At 40.6% G+C, this 16748-nt stretch overlaps 1 protein-coding gene across 1 annotated transcript in view; it reads left to right on the top strand.

Annotated features, from left to right (window-relative positions):
• The window catches only part of GADL1 (glutamate decarboxylase like 1), a 230813-nt gene that overhangs the window by 182178 nt on the left and 31887 nt on the right, over nt 1-16748 (top strand). The gene's annotated exons all lie outside the window — the stretch shown is intronic.

Below are 16748 nucleotides of genomic sequence, written 5' to 3'. Positions count from 1 at the left end.
TGTTGAGCACAGTTGATTATCTGTTTTTAAATATATGTGTGTGTATGTATGTATGTATATTAGTGTGTGTATGTTAATCCCAGACTCCTCATTTCTGCTTCCCCCACCTTTCCCCTTTGGTAACCTTAAGTTCGTTTTCTGTTTAAATCTCTTGAGTCTGTTTCTCTTTCGTAAATTAGTTTATTTGGTGCCAATACGTTTTATAACACTGTTGGTGTTTTACTTAAATAATTGAGAGCAGGTTGGAAGTGGTCTGTTTTTTAGTTAACACCTTACATGAAGTAGAGAAACCAGTTATAACCAGTATGGGCTTGCCTCTCATTCAGTCTGTCTTCATCTGGGCGGGCCATGGGAGACCCCACAGCCCCAGTTCAGCTTCTGTCAGGCCTTCTTTTGTGAGGAGACAGTTTCTTGGTCAATGGGGAAGAATGATGCTACCAGGTACTTGAAACATCCCACTTCTTTCTCCTTAAAATATACAGACATACCATCCCCCAATCAGATATTTGACTGAATGATCAAGAAACATTTTTTGATAAAAGTGAAAGTGAATGTCGCTCAGTCGTGTCAGACTCTTTGTGACCCCATGGTATGTACAATCCATGGAATTCTCTAGATCAGAATACCAGAGTGGGAAGCCGTTCCCTTCTGCGGCAGATCTTCCTGACCCAGGAATCGAACCAGGGTCTCCTGCATTGCAGGTGGATGTTTTTACCAGCTGAGCTACCAGGGAAGCCCTTTTGATGAAAGGTTAATTGTAATTCGTTTGACCTTTAAGCATATTGCTAGTGGGCCTGCTGTCCCAGGCCATTATCTAGGTGTGGGGGGATGCACAGTGAGGGAAGCAGACAAAAGTCCCTTCATGTGAAGAGCAGTCAGTCAGCAAGGCAGGCTGCTGTTGCTGCTCAGTCACTAAGTTGTGTCCGAGTCTTTGTGACCCCATGGACTGTAGCACGTCAGGCTTTCCTGTCCTTCACTGTCTCCTGGAGCCTGCTCAAACTCATGTCCATTGAGTTGGTGACACCATGCAACCACTTCATCCTCTGTCGTCCCCTTCTCCTCCTGCCCTCAATCTTTTCCAGCATGAGGATCTTTTCCAGTGAGTCAGCTCTTCACATCAGGTGGCCAAAGTATTGAAGCTTCAGCTTCAGCATCAGTCCTTCCAATGAATATTCAAGGTTGATTTCCTTTAGAATGGACTGGTTTGATCTCCTTGCAGTCCAGGGCACTCAAGAGTCTTCTCCAGCACCACGGTTTGAAAGTATCAACTCTGGTACTCAGCCTTCTCTATGGTCCAGCTCTCACATCCATACACAACTACTGGAAAAACCATAGCTCTGACTATATGGATCTTTGTCAGCAAAGTGATGTCTCTGCTTTTTGATACAAGGCAGGTGGCAATGTATATTTTTAAGAAAAAGTGAAGGGGTGGAGCGTGGTGTCACTGAGGATGGACTTGGCTGCTGGAGAGAAGTCTGTTAGGCAGAGCCTCTTTGACGAGGGAACCTCTGCACAGAGGTCAGGGAAGTGGGGAGAGCCCTGTGGCTATCTGGGGACAGGGTATTCCAGGTGGAGGGCTTGGTCAGCTGAAGGCTGAGGAGCCATACTTGTGGTCCATCCGAGGACCAGCATGAAGGCAATGTGGCTGGATTGGCAGGAACAATAGGGTGAGTGGTAGTCAGGATGGGGCAAAGGAGTTCAGGGATGCCTCTGGGGGTCAGGACATTGGGCTGTGTAGGCGGGACTCAGACGGATACACATTGGAGCACCTGAGCAGGATATTGATGTGATTCAGCTTATATTTTCAGAGGATCACTCTGACCACTCTTTGAAGAACAGGGTGTGTGTGGGCAAGGGTGGACTCAGGGAGTTCAAACAGGGGGCAGTTGCAGTAGTGCAAGTAAGGAATCATGGTCATTTATGCTAGAGGAGTAGTGAGGGAAGTGGTGGAAAGCGCTCTAATCCTGGAGGTGTTGAAAGGTGGAGTCCATAGGTTTGGCTAGTGGAGTTGAGTATTTTAAAAAGGGGGGAGAAATCAAGAATAGTTTTACTTATCTTTGGCCTGGACAACTTTAAGAAAGGACTTGCCAGCTCCTGGGATGAGGGCTGTAGGAAGAGAAGCTCTGCCTGGTTTTAAGTCATATACAATGTGAGCTGTCTGTACGTCAGCCAACCAGGTACATACAAGAAATTACTTACAAGCCGCAACTTCCGGGGGCCATCAGGCTGAACCAGGAAAGCATTGGACACCAAGACCCTTAAAATAAATGCCTGTGGGGTGGGGGGAGCATGTGGGGTGCCATAGCTGAAAGGAGGAAAATGATACAGGTTTTCTGTTTCTTTACTCTATTAGTCCTGCAGGTGTGGTGTTTCTCATGGCAAGTTCCACAAGTCTGAGCCTCCTCTAATGCAGAAAACCAAGGATGGTGACAGTCACTAACAATTACTGAGTCCATTAGTACGTCTTATTCACATCTCCCAAAACTCCATGAAGGTGGAGTCTTATCTTCATTTTTCATTCGAGGAAACTGGCGTTCAAACTGTGAGAAATTTCTCCAAGATTATCAGACTACTGAGTGGTAGACTGTGGGGTCAAGCCTAAGTCCACCTCTCCCCAGAGCCCAGGCTGTAAACGTCCTCACTTTGCTGCTGAAAATGTATGGGCAGAAGAGGGTCACCCTGGACTAGTCTTGCCACCTGACTCTGCCTGACGTCCCACAGTCACCAGGCAAACAAAGCATCGAGAACTGGATTTTCATTATTGCCTTCTGATGCTGAAGCTGAAACTCCAATACTAGGGCCACTTGATGTAAAGAACTGACTCAATGGAAAAGACCCTGATACTGGGAAAGATTGAAGGTGGGAGGAGAAGGGGACGACAGAGGATGAGATGGTTGGATGGCATCACCAACTCAATGGACATCAGTTTGAGTAAACTCCGGGAGTTGGTGATGGACAGGGAGGCCTGGCGTGCTGCGGTTCATGGGGTTGCAAAGAGTCAGACACAACTGAGCAATGAACTGAAGAGGGAATAATTATATCATACTGTCATGTCCCATTTTTCAAACCAGAAGATAGGAATTTTCCTGTCTGGTTTTTGCCACTGAAGTTCACATACACTGAAGTTCAATACTGTGTTGAAGAGAAGTGGTGAGTGTGGGTATCCTTGTCTTGTTCCACATTTCAGTAGGAAGGCTTTCAGCTTAGTATCATTGAGTATTATATTGGCTGTGGGTTTGTCATAAATGGCTTTTATTACGTTGAAATATGTTCCCTCTATATCCATTTTCACAAGGGTTTTATCATGAATGGATGTTGAATTTTGTGAAGTGCTTTTCTGCATCTGTGGAGTTGATCATATGGTTTTTCTCATTTCATTTGTTGATATTGTGTATCACATTGATTGTTTGCATATGTTGACCCAACGTTGTGGTGCTGGGATGAATCCAACTTGGTTGTGGTGTATGACCTTTTTTATGTGCTGCTAATTCATTGGAAGGACTGATGCTGAAGATGAAACTCCAGTACTTTGACCACCACATGTGAAGAGTTGAATCATTGGAAAAGACCCTGATGCTGGGAGGGATTGAGGGCAGGAGGAGAAGGGGATGTCTTCTGAGATGACTGAATGGCATCACCGACTCGATAGACATGAGTTTGAGTAAACTCTGGGAGTTGGTGATGGACAGGGAGGCCTGGCGTTCTGCGATTCATGGGGTTGCAAAGAGTTGGACATGACTGAGCGATTGAACTGAACTGAATATTTTATTGAGAATTCTTATGTCTATATTCAACAAAGATATTGGCTTGTAATTTTCCTTTTTCATGGTTTCTTTGTCTGATTTTGGTGTCAGAGTGATGGTGGCTTCACAGAATGTCTTTGGGAGTGTTCTTTTATCTTCAATATTTTGGAAGAGTTTGAGAAGGATCAGTATAAGTTCTTTGTATGTTTGGTAGAATTCCCCAGTGAAGCCATGTGGTCCTGGACTTTCCTTTGAAGGGAGGGGTTTTTTTTTAATTTATTTTTTAATTATCGATTCTATTTCATTTCTAATGATTGACCTACTCAAGTTATCTGTTTATTCCTGACTCAATTTTGGTGGGCTTGTATGTGTCTAGAAGATTGTCCGTTTCTTCTAGGTTGTCAAATTTGTTGGCATGTAACTGTTCATAGTATTCTCTTATGGATCTTTTTTTTTTTTTTTTTCCCTGTGGTATCAGTTGTCATTTCTCCTCTTTCATTTCCTATTTTGTTTATTTGGATCTTATCTCTTTTCCTCTTGGTGAGCCTGGCCAGAGGTTTGTCGATTTTGTTTACCCTTTCAAAGAACCATCTCTTAGTTTTATTTCTTCTATTGCTTTTTCAATATGTATTTTCTTTATTTCCTCTCTGATCTTTGTTATGTCCTTCTTTCTTCTGACTTTAGGTTTGGGTTGTTCTTCTCTTTCTGATTCTTTTAGATGGTAGGTTAGTGTATTTGAGATTTTTCTTGTTTCTTAAAGGAGACCCATATCACTATAAACTTCTCTGTAAGAACTGCTTTTGTTGCATCCTATATATTTTGTATGGTTGTGTTTTCATTGTCTTTTGTCTCAAGGTATTAATATTTTAAAATTTCCTCTTTTATATCATTGTTGACCCATTGGTTTTTAGTAGCATATTGTTTAGTTTCCATGTAAATTTTTTCTTGTTTTTCTGTGGTTGATCACTAGCATCATGCTATTGTGGTTCAGAAAAGATGCTTGAAATGTTTTCTGTAACCTTAAATTTGTTGACGTTTGTTTTGTGCTTGAAACCTACACATAGAAAATCCTAGAGAATGTTTCCTTTTTGAAAATGTTTCCACTTGAAAAGAATGGATATTCTGCCTTTCTTGAGTATCATATCCTGAAGATATCAATTAAGTCTAACTGTTCTGTTGTATCATTTAGGATCTCTGTTGCCTTATTGATTTACTGTCTTGAATCTGAACTCTTTATTCTGATGATGATAGCCATCAACATTAATAAACAAGAACATCAATTAAAATAAAGCCAAAAAAAATAAAATAAAATAAAGCCAAAAGATGAGAAGAGTGAGCTCTCACATCCTATGACCATAGCAGAGTCCAGAAGAAGACTATTTCTTTATGCCTGGCAAGGAGTCAACCAATGAGAGCCTGTCAAAACTCAGCCAGTGAAAAGCCACAGTTACTCAAAAATCTTAATTTCTCCAGTGGACTCCTTGTTTATTATAGCTCCTTTAACCGCCTTTTCTCTCTTTATTTTTTAATTAAAAAATTATAGCTTGTATAGATAGCTTTTTTTAAAAATTATTACAGAATGTTGACTGCATTCCCTGTGTTGTATCCTTGAGCCTATCCTACACCTAATAGATTATATATCCCACTTCCTCTTCCCCCTTTCCCCCTTTAAAAGAGTTCTCCTCTCCTTGCTGTGCAAGGGACTTGGATGTGTCTTGCCATGGTTGCAGACTCCAAATTGCAAATTCTTTTTTTTTTAATTTATTTTAATTGGAGGCTAATTACTTTACAGTATTGTAGTGGTTTTTGCCATACATTCACATGAATCAGCCGTGGGTGTACATGTGCTCCCCATCCTGATCCCCCCTCCCTCCCCATCCCATCCCTCAGGGTCATCCCAGTGCACCAGCCCTGAGCGCCCTGTCTCATTGCATTGAACCTGAACTGGCAATCTGTTTCACATATGATAATATACATGTTTCAATGCTATTCTCTCAAGTCATCTCACCCTCGCCTTCTCCCCCAGAGTCCAAAAGTCTGTTCTTTACACCTGTGTCTCTTTTGCTCTCTCACATGTAGGGTCACCATTACCATCTTTCTAAATTCCATATATATGCGTTAATGTGCTGTATCGGTGGTTTTCTTTCTGACTTACTTCACTCTGTATAATAGGCTCCAGTTTCATCCACCTCATTAGAACGGATTCAAATGCATTCTTTTTAATAGCTGAGTAATATTCCATTGTGTACATGTACCACAGCTTTCTTATCCATTCATCTGCCAATGAACATCTAGGTTGCTTCCATGTCCTGGCTTACATCACAGCATTGTAAACAGTGCTGTGATGAACATTGGGGTACACGTGTCTCTTTCAATTCTGGTTTCCTGAGTGTGTATGCCCAGCACCAGGATTGCTGGGTCATATGGCAGTTCTGTCTCCAGTTTTTTGAGGAATTTCCACACTGTTCTCCATAGTGGCTGTACTAATTTGCATTCCCACCAACAGTGTAAGAGGGTTCCCTTTTCTCCACACCCTCTGCAGCATTTATTGTTTGTAGACTTTTTGATAGTAGCCATTCTGATCAGCGTGAAATGTTACCTCATTGTGGTTTTGATTTGCATTTCTCTGATAGTGAGTGATGTTGAGCATCTTTCATGTGTTTGTTAGCCATCTGTATGTCTTTGGAGAAATGTCTTTTTAGTTTTTTGGCCCATTTCTTGATGGGTAGTTTATTTTTCTGGAATTGAGCTCCAGGAACTGTGTCTATATTTTTGAGATTAATTATTTGTCAGTTGCTTCATTTGCTATTATTCTCTCCTATTCTGAAGGCTGTCTTTTCACCTTGCTCATAGTTTCCTTCATTGTGCAAAAGCTTTTAAGTTTAATTAGGTCCCATTTGTTTATTTTTGCTATTATTTTCATTACTATGGGAGGTGGGTTATAGAGGATCCTGCTGTGATTTATGTCAGAGAGTGTTTTGCCTATGTTCTCCTCTAGGAGTTTTATAGTTTCTGGTCTTACATTTAGATCTTTAATCCATTTTGAGTTTATTTTTGTGTATGATGTTAGAAAGTGTTCTAGTTTCATTCTTTTACAAGTGGTTGACCAGTTTGCCCAGCATCACTTGTTAAAGAGGTTGTCTTTTTTCCATTGTATATTCTTGCCCCCTTTGTCAAAGATAAGGTGTCCATAGGTGCGTGGATTGATCTCTGGGCTTTCTGTCTTGTTCCATGGATCTATTTTTCTGTCTTTGTGCCAGCACCATACTATCTTGATGACTGTGGCTTTGTAGTATAGTCTGAAGTCAGGCAGGTTGATTCCTCCAGTTCCATTCTTCTTTCTCAAGATTGCTTTGGCTATTCAAGGTCTTTTGTATTTCCATGCAAATTGTGAAATTATTTGTTCTAGTTCTCTGAAAAATACTATTGGTAGCTTGATAGATATTGCGTTGAATCTACAGATTGTTTTGGGTAGTATACTCATTTTCACCATATTGATTCTTCCAATCCATGAACACAGTATATTTCTCCATCTATTTTTGTCATCTTTGATTTCTTTCATCAGTGTTTTATAGTTTTCTATATATAGATTTTTTGTTTCTTAGGTAGATTTATTCCTAAGTATTTTATTCTTTTCGTTGCAATGGTAAATGGAATTGTTTCCTTAATTTCTCTTTCTGTTCTTTCATTGTTAGTTTATAGGAATGCAAGGGATTTCTGTGTGTTAATTTTATATCCTGCAACTTTGCTATATTCTTTGATTAGCTGTAGTAATTTTCTGGTGGAGTCTTTATGGGTTTCTATGTAGAGGATCATGTCATCTGCAAACAATGAGAGTTTTACTTCTTCTTTTCCAGTCTGGATTCCTTTTATTTCTTTTTCTGCTCTGATTGCTGTTGCTAAAAATTCCAGAACTATGTTGAATAGTAGTGGTGAGAGTGGGCATCCTTGTCTTGTTCCTGACTTTAGGGGAAATGCTTTCAGTTTTTCACCATTGAGGATAATGTTTGCCATGGGTTTATCATATATGGCTTTTATTATGTTGAGGTATGTTCTTTCTATGCCTGCTTTCTGGAGGGTTTTTATCATAAATGGATGTTGAATTTTGTCAAAGGCTTTTTCTGCATCTATTGAGATAATCATATGGTTTTTATCTTTCAATTTGTTAATGTGGTGCATCACATTGATTAATTTGCAAATGTTGAAGAATCCTTGCATCTCTGGGATAAAGTCCACTTTATCCAGCAAAGTTCATAGCAAAATTCTGTTTGCTAGAATTTTGTTAAGGATTTTTGCATCTGTGTTCATCAGTGATACTGGCCTGTAGTTTTTTTTGTGTGTGTGGCATCTTTGTCTGATTTTGGTATTAGGGTGATGGTGGCCTCATAGAATGAGTTTGGAATTACCCTTCCTCTGCAATTTTCTGGAAGAGTTTGAGTAGCATAGGTATTAGCTCTTTTCTAAATTTTTGGTAGAATTCAACTGTGAAGCCATCTGGTCCTGGGCTTTTGTTTTTTGGGAAGATTTCTGATTATAGTTTCTACTTCCATGCTCGTGATGGGTCTGTTAAGATTTTCTATTTCTTCCTGGTTCAGTTTTGAAAAGTTATACTTTTCTAAGGATTTGTCCATTTCTTCCAAGTTGTCCATTTTATTGGCATATAGTTGCTGATAGTAGTCTCTTATGATCCTTTGTATTTCTGTGTTGTCTGTTGTGATCTCTCCATTTTCATTTCTAATTTTGTTGATTTGATTCTTCTCCCTTTTTTTCTTGATGATTCTGGATAATGGTTTGTCTATTTTATTTATTTCTCAAAGATCCAGCTTTTAGATTTGTTGATTTTTGCTATGGTCTCCTTTGTCTCTTTTTCATTTATTTCTGCCCGAATTTTTATGATTTCTTTCCTTCTACTAATGCTGGGGTTCTTCATTTCTTCTCTTTCTAGTTGCTTTAGGCATAGAGTTAGGTTATCTATTTTATTTTTCTCTTGTTTCTTGAGGTAAACTTGTATTGCTATTAACCTTCCCCTTAGCACTGCTTTTACTGAATTCCATAGGTTTTGAGTTGTTGTGTTTTCATTTTCATTCATTTCTATGCATATTTTGATTCCTTTTTTTATTTCTTCTGTGATTTGTTGGTTATTCAGAAGCGTGTTGTTTAGCCTCCATATGTTTGTATTTTTAATAGTTTTTTCCCTTAGTTGACATCTAATCATACCTCATTGTGATCAGGAAAGATGCTTGAATTGATTTCAACTTTTTTGAATTTCCCAAGGCTAGATTTATGGTCCAGGATGTGATCTACCCTGGAGAAGGTTCCATGTGCACTTGAGAAAAGGTGAAATTCATTGTTTTGGGGTGAAATGTCCTATAGATATCAACTAGGTCTGACTGGCCCATTGTATCATTTAAAGTTTGTGTTTCCTTGCTAATTTTCTGTTTAGTTGATCTATCCATAGGTGTGAGTGGGGTATTAAACTCTCCCACTATTATTGTGTTACTGTTAATTTCCCCTTTCATATTTGTTAGCCTTTGCCTTACATATTGTGGTGCTCCTATGTGGGGTGCATATATATTTATAATTGTTATATCTTCTTCTTGGATTGATCCTTTGATCATTATGTAGTGTCCTTCTTTGTCTCTTTTCTTAGCCTTTATTTCAAAGTCTATTTTATTTGATATGAGTATTGTGACTCCTGCTTTCTTTTGGTCTCCATTTGCATGAAATATCTTTTTCCAGCCCTTCACTTTCAGTCTGTATGTGTCCCTTGTTTTGAGGTGGGTCTCTTGTAGACAACATATATAGGGGTCTTATTTTTGTATCCATTCAGCCAGTCTTGGTCTTTTAGTTGGGACATTCAACCCATTTACATTTAAGGTAATTATTGATAAGTATGATCCTGTTGCCATTTACTTTGTTGCTCTGGGTTTGAGTTTATAAACCTTTTCTGTATTTCCTGTCTAGAGAAGATCCTTTAGCATTTGTTCAAGAGCTAGTTTGTTGATGCTGAATTCTGAGCTTTTGCTTGTCTGTAAAGCTTTTGATTTCTCCTTCATATTTGAATGAGATCCTTGCTGAGTACAGTAATCTGGGTTGTAGGTTTTTCTCTTTCATCACTTTAAGTATGTCCTGCCATTCCATTCTGGCCTGAAGAGTTTCTATTGAAAGATCAGCTGTTATCCTTATTGGATTCCCTTTGTGTGTTTTTTGTTGTTTTTCCCCTGCTGCTTTTAATATTTGTTCTTTGCGTTTGATTTTTGTTAATTTGATTAATATGTGTCTTGGGGTGTTTTGCCTTGGTTTATCCTTTTGGGGACTCTGGGTTTCTTGGACTTGGGTGGCTATTTCCTTCCCCATTTTAGGGAAGTTTTAAACTATTACCTACTGAAGTATTTTCTCATGGCCTTTCTTTCTGTCTTCTTTTACTGGAACTCCTATGATTCGAATGTTGGGGCATTTGACATTGTCCCAGAGGTCTCTGAGGTTGTCCTCTTTTCTTTTAATTCTTTTTCCTTTTTCCTTCTCTCCTTTATTTCCACCATTCTATCTTCTACCTCACTTATCCTATCTTCTGCCTCAGTTAGTCTACTGTTGGTTCCCTCCAGAGTGTTTTTGATCTCAGTTATTGCATTATTCATTATTGATTGACTCTTTAATTTCTTCTAAGTCCTTGTTAAACATTTCTTACATCTTCTCAATCCTTGTCTCCAGACTATTTATCTGTAACTCCATTTTGTTTTCAAGATTTGGGATCATTTTTACTATCATTATTCCGAATTCTTTTTCAGGTAGACTCCCTATCTCCTCCTCTTTGGTTTGGTTTGGTGGGCATTTATCATGTTCCTTTACCTGCTGAATATTTCTCTGCCTTTTCATCTTGTTTAAGTTGCTGTGTTTGGGGTGGCCTTGCTGTATGCTGGTAGTTTGTGGTTCCTTTTTATTCTTGAGGTTCCTCCCTGTGGGTGGGGTTGGACTAATGGCTTATCAAGGTTTCCTGGTTAGGGAAATGTGTGTTGGTGTTCTGGTGGGTGGAGCTGAATCTCCTCTCTCTGGAGTGCAGTGAAGTGTCCAGTAGTGAGTTTTGAGGTGTCTGTGGATTTGGTGTGACTTTTGGCCACCTGTATTGTAATGCTCTGGGTTATGTTCCTGCATTGTTGGAGAATTAACTTGGTATGTCTTGCTCTGAAACTTGTTGGCTCTTGGGTGGAGCTTGGCTTCGGTGTAGGTGTGGAGGCTTTTGGATGAGCTCTCGTTGATTAATGTTCCCTGGAGTTAGGAGTTTTCTGGAGTTCTCAAGTTTTGGATTTAAACCTCCTACCTCTGGCTTTCAGTCTTATTCTTACAGTAGTCTCAAGACTTCTCCATCCATGCAGCACTGATGATAAAACATCTAGGTTAATGGTGAAAAGATTTTCTACAGTGAGGGACACCCAGAGAGGCTCACAGAGTTACATGGAGAAGAGGAGGGAGGAGGGAGATAGAAGTGACTAGGAGGAGAAAAGGGGGAATCAAAAGGGGAGAGAGCAGTCTAGCCAGAAGTCAATTCCCTTTGTGCTCTCCACAGTCTGGAACACTCAGAGATGTCCACAGAGTTACATAGAGAAGAGAAGAGGGAGGAAGGAGATAGAGGTGACCAGGAGAAGAGGGGGAGCCAAAAGGAGAGAGAGATCTGGCCAGTAATCAGTTCCCTAAGTGTTCTCCAAAGCCCAGGACACCCAAAAAGATTCACAGAATTGGGTAGAGAAGAGAAGGGGGAGGGATGAGATAGAGGTGGCCTGGGGGAGAAAAAGGAGCGTCAAAGGGGAGAGAGAGCAATCAAGCCAGTAATCACACTCCTAAGTAAAAATGGGCACTGAAGATTGGATTCTTAAAGGTACAAAATTGATAACAAAAACCAAAAAGCAAATATTAAAAATCTAGAATAGAGGTTAGACTTTCAAAAATACAATATTATAAAAAAACAAAATCACAAAAATTATAAAAAATATATATGTGAAATTTGCTTTAAAATAGGGTCTTTTTTTGCAAAGTAATAGGTTATAAAAATGAAAATTAAAGGAGTAATAAAGAACTTAAAAATATTAAAAATTGAAAAAGATTAAAAAATGATAATAGTAAACTGTATCTAGGAATTTTTCTTGAGCTGTTGGGGGCAGTGTGGGGTCAGTTGAGTTTCAGGTAGTTCCTTGTTCCAGCTTATACTTCTTCTCAAGGTCTACAGGCCCCTTCCAATGTAGTCAGTGCTAACTACAGAGTTTTAATCTGTTGCACCTGTCACTTCCAGAGCAGTTCCATCTTTGTTTATTTTGGCTTCTCCTGTTTGCAAGACTCTTCAGTTTCTAATTTCCAGCCTGACACAAGGGGGCGAAGGTGTTCACTTATTTAGGCTCACGTGTTCAATCGTGCTGTGGGGAGGGAGGAGCCCTGCAGACACATCTCACTGGCGTGTGTGGGGAGCTCGCAGTGCCTGGGCCACACTGGGTTTGCCCCCGCTCACGGTGTGTGTGCTTTCCGGGTCTACACTGCTCAGGCTCCAGGTTGCTCTGCAGGGGAACTGTTCAAAGCAGGCCCTAGGTTGCATGCACTTCCCAGGTCTACACTGCTCAGGTTCGGTTCTCGGGTACCCCACAAAGGCACAGACTCGGTTGGGCCTGTGTTTTGTGCCCTTCCCAGGTCCTAGCGGCTCAAGCGACCAGGTGCTTGGTGAGCACACTCTCCCAGTTGGGTGAAGAGTCTTATCACCTCCCCGTCCCAGTCCCTCGGTTTCCCAAGTGCATCACAAGAGCACCGTCTCAGATGTGCCGTGGGCCTCCTCTGGGAAGCTGATCTCTGGCTGTGACCCTCCTGGCAGATGTCAACCATCCAGGATCCCAGGAAGACTTGGTTAACAACTGGGAGCCTGCTCACAGTTTGGTGGTGGATGCCATCTCTGGGGCTGAGATTGCCCCTCGCCTTCCGGCTCTGGCTGCCTCCCACCTGCCTCTTTGCCTCCAGTGGCGGGAGGACCCTGTCCGCAGCCAGCTAGCTCTGCTCTGGTATTCACTCAATCCTTTGTTCTGTGAGTGGGCCAGGCTGTGCCTCAGAGCTTTTCGCAGGAAAGTTCTCTCTCTCTCTCTTTTTTTTCTCTCTGGCTATCCCACAGTTGGGTTGCTATTTCACGTTAGCTCCCTCAGATTGTTCTCAGGGCCTTCAGGCCCGGTCCTCACCCTGTGCATGCAGCCCGTGTCTCCCTGTTCAGCCCCCACTGCTGCTGGCAGACGCAAGTGTCTAGGCTGCCTCTCCACTGGGAGTTGTGGCTAGTCACATAATCTGGGGTCTTTTTCTTTTTTCCTCCTGGTTATGTTGCCCTCTGAGATTCCAGAACTCCTCATAGACCCACCGGTGAGAGGGTTTCCTGGTGTTTAGAAACTTCTGCTCCTTCATGACTCCCTCCCCAGGACAGGTCTCCACCCTTAACTCTTTAATCTCTTTTTATCTTTTATATTTTGCCCTACCTATTTTTGAAGAGAATGGGCTGTGTTTCTGGGTGCCTGGTGTCCTCCACCAAGGTTCAGAAGTTGTTTTGTGGAATTTGCTCAGCATTCAAATGATCTTTCGATATATTTGCCGGAGAGAAGGTGGTCTCCCCATCCTAGTCCTCTGCCATCTTAGGACTGCCCCTCCAAATTGTAATTTCTTGAGGCTCCAAAATAAGCCCATTTTTTTGCTGGAGAAATAAATTGCAGAATATTTATTTTAAGTCAGCATAGCTTTATTGTGTGTTTTCAAAGTAGAGGAAGCATTCCACCTTAGTTCTTTCAGAATTGTTTGTGCCATCCTAGTTCCTTTGCTGCAGAAGGCAATGGTGACCCACTCCAGTGTTCTTGCCTGGAGAATCCCAGGGACGGTGGAGCCTGGTGGGCTGCCGTCTGTGGGGTTGCACAGAGTCAGAGCTGACTGAAGTGACTTAGCAGCAGCAGCAGCAGTTCTTTTGCACTTCTACATACATTTTAGAATTTCCTTACTGATATCTATCCAAAAAAAGTTAGAATTTTGATTGAATTGTCTTGACTCTACAGATCAGGTTGGAGAGAATAGATATCTTAACAATACTGAATCTTCCAGTTATGATCAAAGAATAGCATTCCATTTATTTTGGTCTTTTATATTCATCATTTATCATTCATTGCTGTAGTTTTCAGTATCTAGATCCTGCACATACTTTGTTAGTATTTAAACTGGTAGAGCTTTTGTCACCTTGGGGGAAGTCACCATTATGCTGTCTTCTACTCTTGTCCAGTTTCTTAATTAGTCATACTCAATCTGTATATTTTCCAGTGAATTCTAAAATCTAAATCATCTTACTTCTTTTAACTTTGATATACTTCCTTCTTTAATATATCCATACTGTCTAGTCTGAATTTTGTAATTAAAAAAATAAAGGAAAGAAAAATCCCAGTGTCTTTGAGTAAGGTAAATTAAGAAATTGGGGTGTATTTGTGTTTTAAAAGGTAAACTGAACCATAATAAATTTTGAAGACTTAGAGCAAACATCTGTTTGAATAGGGCAGTGCCAAACCATGAACAGGTAGAAGTACTTCATGGAAGGGAGCTAGTGGCAAGGTTTTTATACAGAAGACATGGCTCATCTTCCTCATGGGACCATTTTACCCAATGACTTGGGGAACATTGTGTATTTTTTTAAAAATTTACTGGAGTATAGTTGATTTACAGTGTTGTGTTAGTTTCAGGCATGCAGCAAAGTGACTGAATGTATACATACATGCATTGAATCGTTTTCAGACTCTTTTCTGTATTGGTCATTACCCAACATCGAGTTCCCTGTGCTGTACTGCAGGTCCTTGTTGATTATGTTTTATGTATAGCAGGGTGTGTACCTTAGCCCCAGGTTCCTAAACTGCTCCCCCACCACAACTCCCCTTTGGCAACCACAAGTTTGCTGTTTAAATCTTTGAGTCTGCTTTTAATTGGATTTCACATAGGAGTGACGTCATGTATTTATCATGCTCTAACTTAGGTCACTTCGTAGGATCATCTCTAGGCCCATTCCTGTTGTGGCAAATGGCGTTAGTCCATTCTTTTTCATTTCACTGAGTGTGCGTACTGAGTAGTAGCTCACTGTGTACATGCGCCGCTTCTTCTCTACCCACCCGTCCGTCAGTGGGCCTTCAGGCTGCGTCCGTGTCCTGGATACTGTGAACAGGGCAGCAGTGAACGTTGGGGTGCACGTGTATTTTTGAATTATGGTTTTCTCTATATACACGCCCAAGAGTGGGATTGCTGGATCATATGGTACCTCTTTACTTTTTACAGAACCTCCATACTGTTCTCCAGTTTACATTTCTACATTGTTACCAATTTACATTTCTACCAATGGTGTGGGGTATTCCCATTTCTTCACACCTCTAGAATTTATTGTCTGTAGATTTTTTGATGATGGCCATTCTGACCATTGTGAGCCGATACCTTATTGTAGTTTTGATTTGCATTTCTCTGAAAGTGATGTTGAGATATTATGTCTCTAAAATATGACACCATCACAACTTCATTTTGGAGTAGATAACAGATCAAATTGCCAACATCCGTTGGATCATCAAAAAAGCAACAGAGTTCCAGAGAAACTGCTTTATTGACTACACCAAAGCCTTTGACTGTGTGGCTCACAACAAATTGTGGAAAATTCTTAAAGAGATGGGAATACCAGACCACCTGATCTGCCTCCTGAAAAATCTGTATGCAGGTCCGGAAGCAACAATTAGAATCAGACATGGAACAGTTTGGCAAAGGAGTATGTCAAGGCTGTATACTGTCACCCTGCTTATTTAACTTATATGCAGAGTAGATCATGCAAAATGCCAGGCTGGATGAAGCACAAGCTGGAATCAAGATTGCCAGAAATATCAATAACCTCAGATACGCAGACCACCCTTATGGCAGAAAGCAAAGAGGAATTCAAGAGCCTCTTAACAAAAGTGAAAGAAGAAAGGGAAAAAGCTGTCTTAAAGCTCAACATTTAAAAAACTAAGATTATGGCACCTGGCCCCATCACTTTATGGAAAATTGATGGGGAAACAATGGAAACAGTAACAGACTTTATTTTTTTGTGCTCCTAAGTCACTACAGATGGTGACTGAAGCATGAAAATAAAAGATGCTTGCTCCTTGAAAGAAAAGCTATGACCAACCTGGACAGCATATTAAAAAGCAGAGACATTACTTTGCCAACAAAATCCATCTAGTCAAAGCTATGGTTTTTCCAGTAGTCATGTGTGGATGTGAGAGCTGGACCATAAAGGAGGCTGAGTGCCGAAGAATTGATGCTTTTGAACTGTGGTGTTGGAGAAGATTCTTGAGAGTCCCTTGGACTGCAAGGAGATCCAACCAGTCCATCCTAAAAGAAATCAGTCATGAATATTCACTGGAAGGACTGATGCTGAAGCTGAAACTCCAATCCTTTGGCCACCTCATGTGAAGAACTGACTCACTGGAAAAGACCCTGTTGCTGGAAAAGATTGAAGGCAGGAGGAGAAGGGGATGAGAGAAGGTGAGATTGTTGAATGGCATCACTGACTCGATGGACATGAGTTTGAGCAAGCTCTGGGAGTTAGTGATGGACAGGGAAGCCTGGCGTGCTGCAGTCGATGGGGTTGCAAAGTCAGACACAACTGAACGACTGAACTGAATAGAAATCAATACTTACATGCACCTATCTCTGTCCTAACCACTTTGAAAATAGTTAACTCTATTTTTTTTTTTTTTTTGAAAATAGTTAACTCTATTTTTATAGTTACTCTTACTACTCTCCCTGGTAGGTATCATTTTACTTGGTAAGGAGTCAAATAAAAATGATTAAAAGGCTCACACCACGTCAGATAGTCAGTGCAGAGCTCGGATTTGAACTAAACCAAGGAAGTCTGGCTCCAGAGGTCCCAATTTTAATGATTTTGTTATGAATAGACAAAATGTGACATTCTGAAGACATGTCATTCTTTTTGATGACTCTCTA

The sequence above is a fragment of the Muntiacus reevesi genome, chromosome 4 (assembly GCF_963930625.1).
Source record: "Muntiacus reevesi chromosome 4, mMunRee1.1, whole genome shotgun sequence".
Classification (NCBI taxonomy): Eukaryota; Metazoa; Chordata; class Mammalia; order Artiodactyla; family Cervidae; genus Muntiacus; species Muntiacus reevesi.
This window is presented reverse-complemented; position numbering and strand designations above follow the sequence as displayed.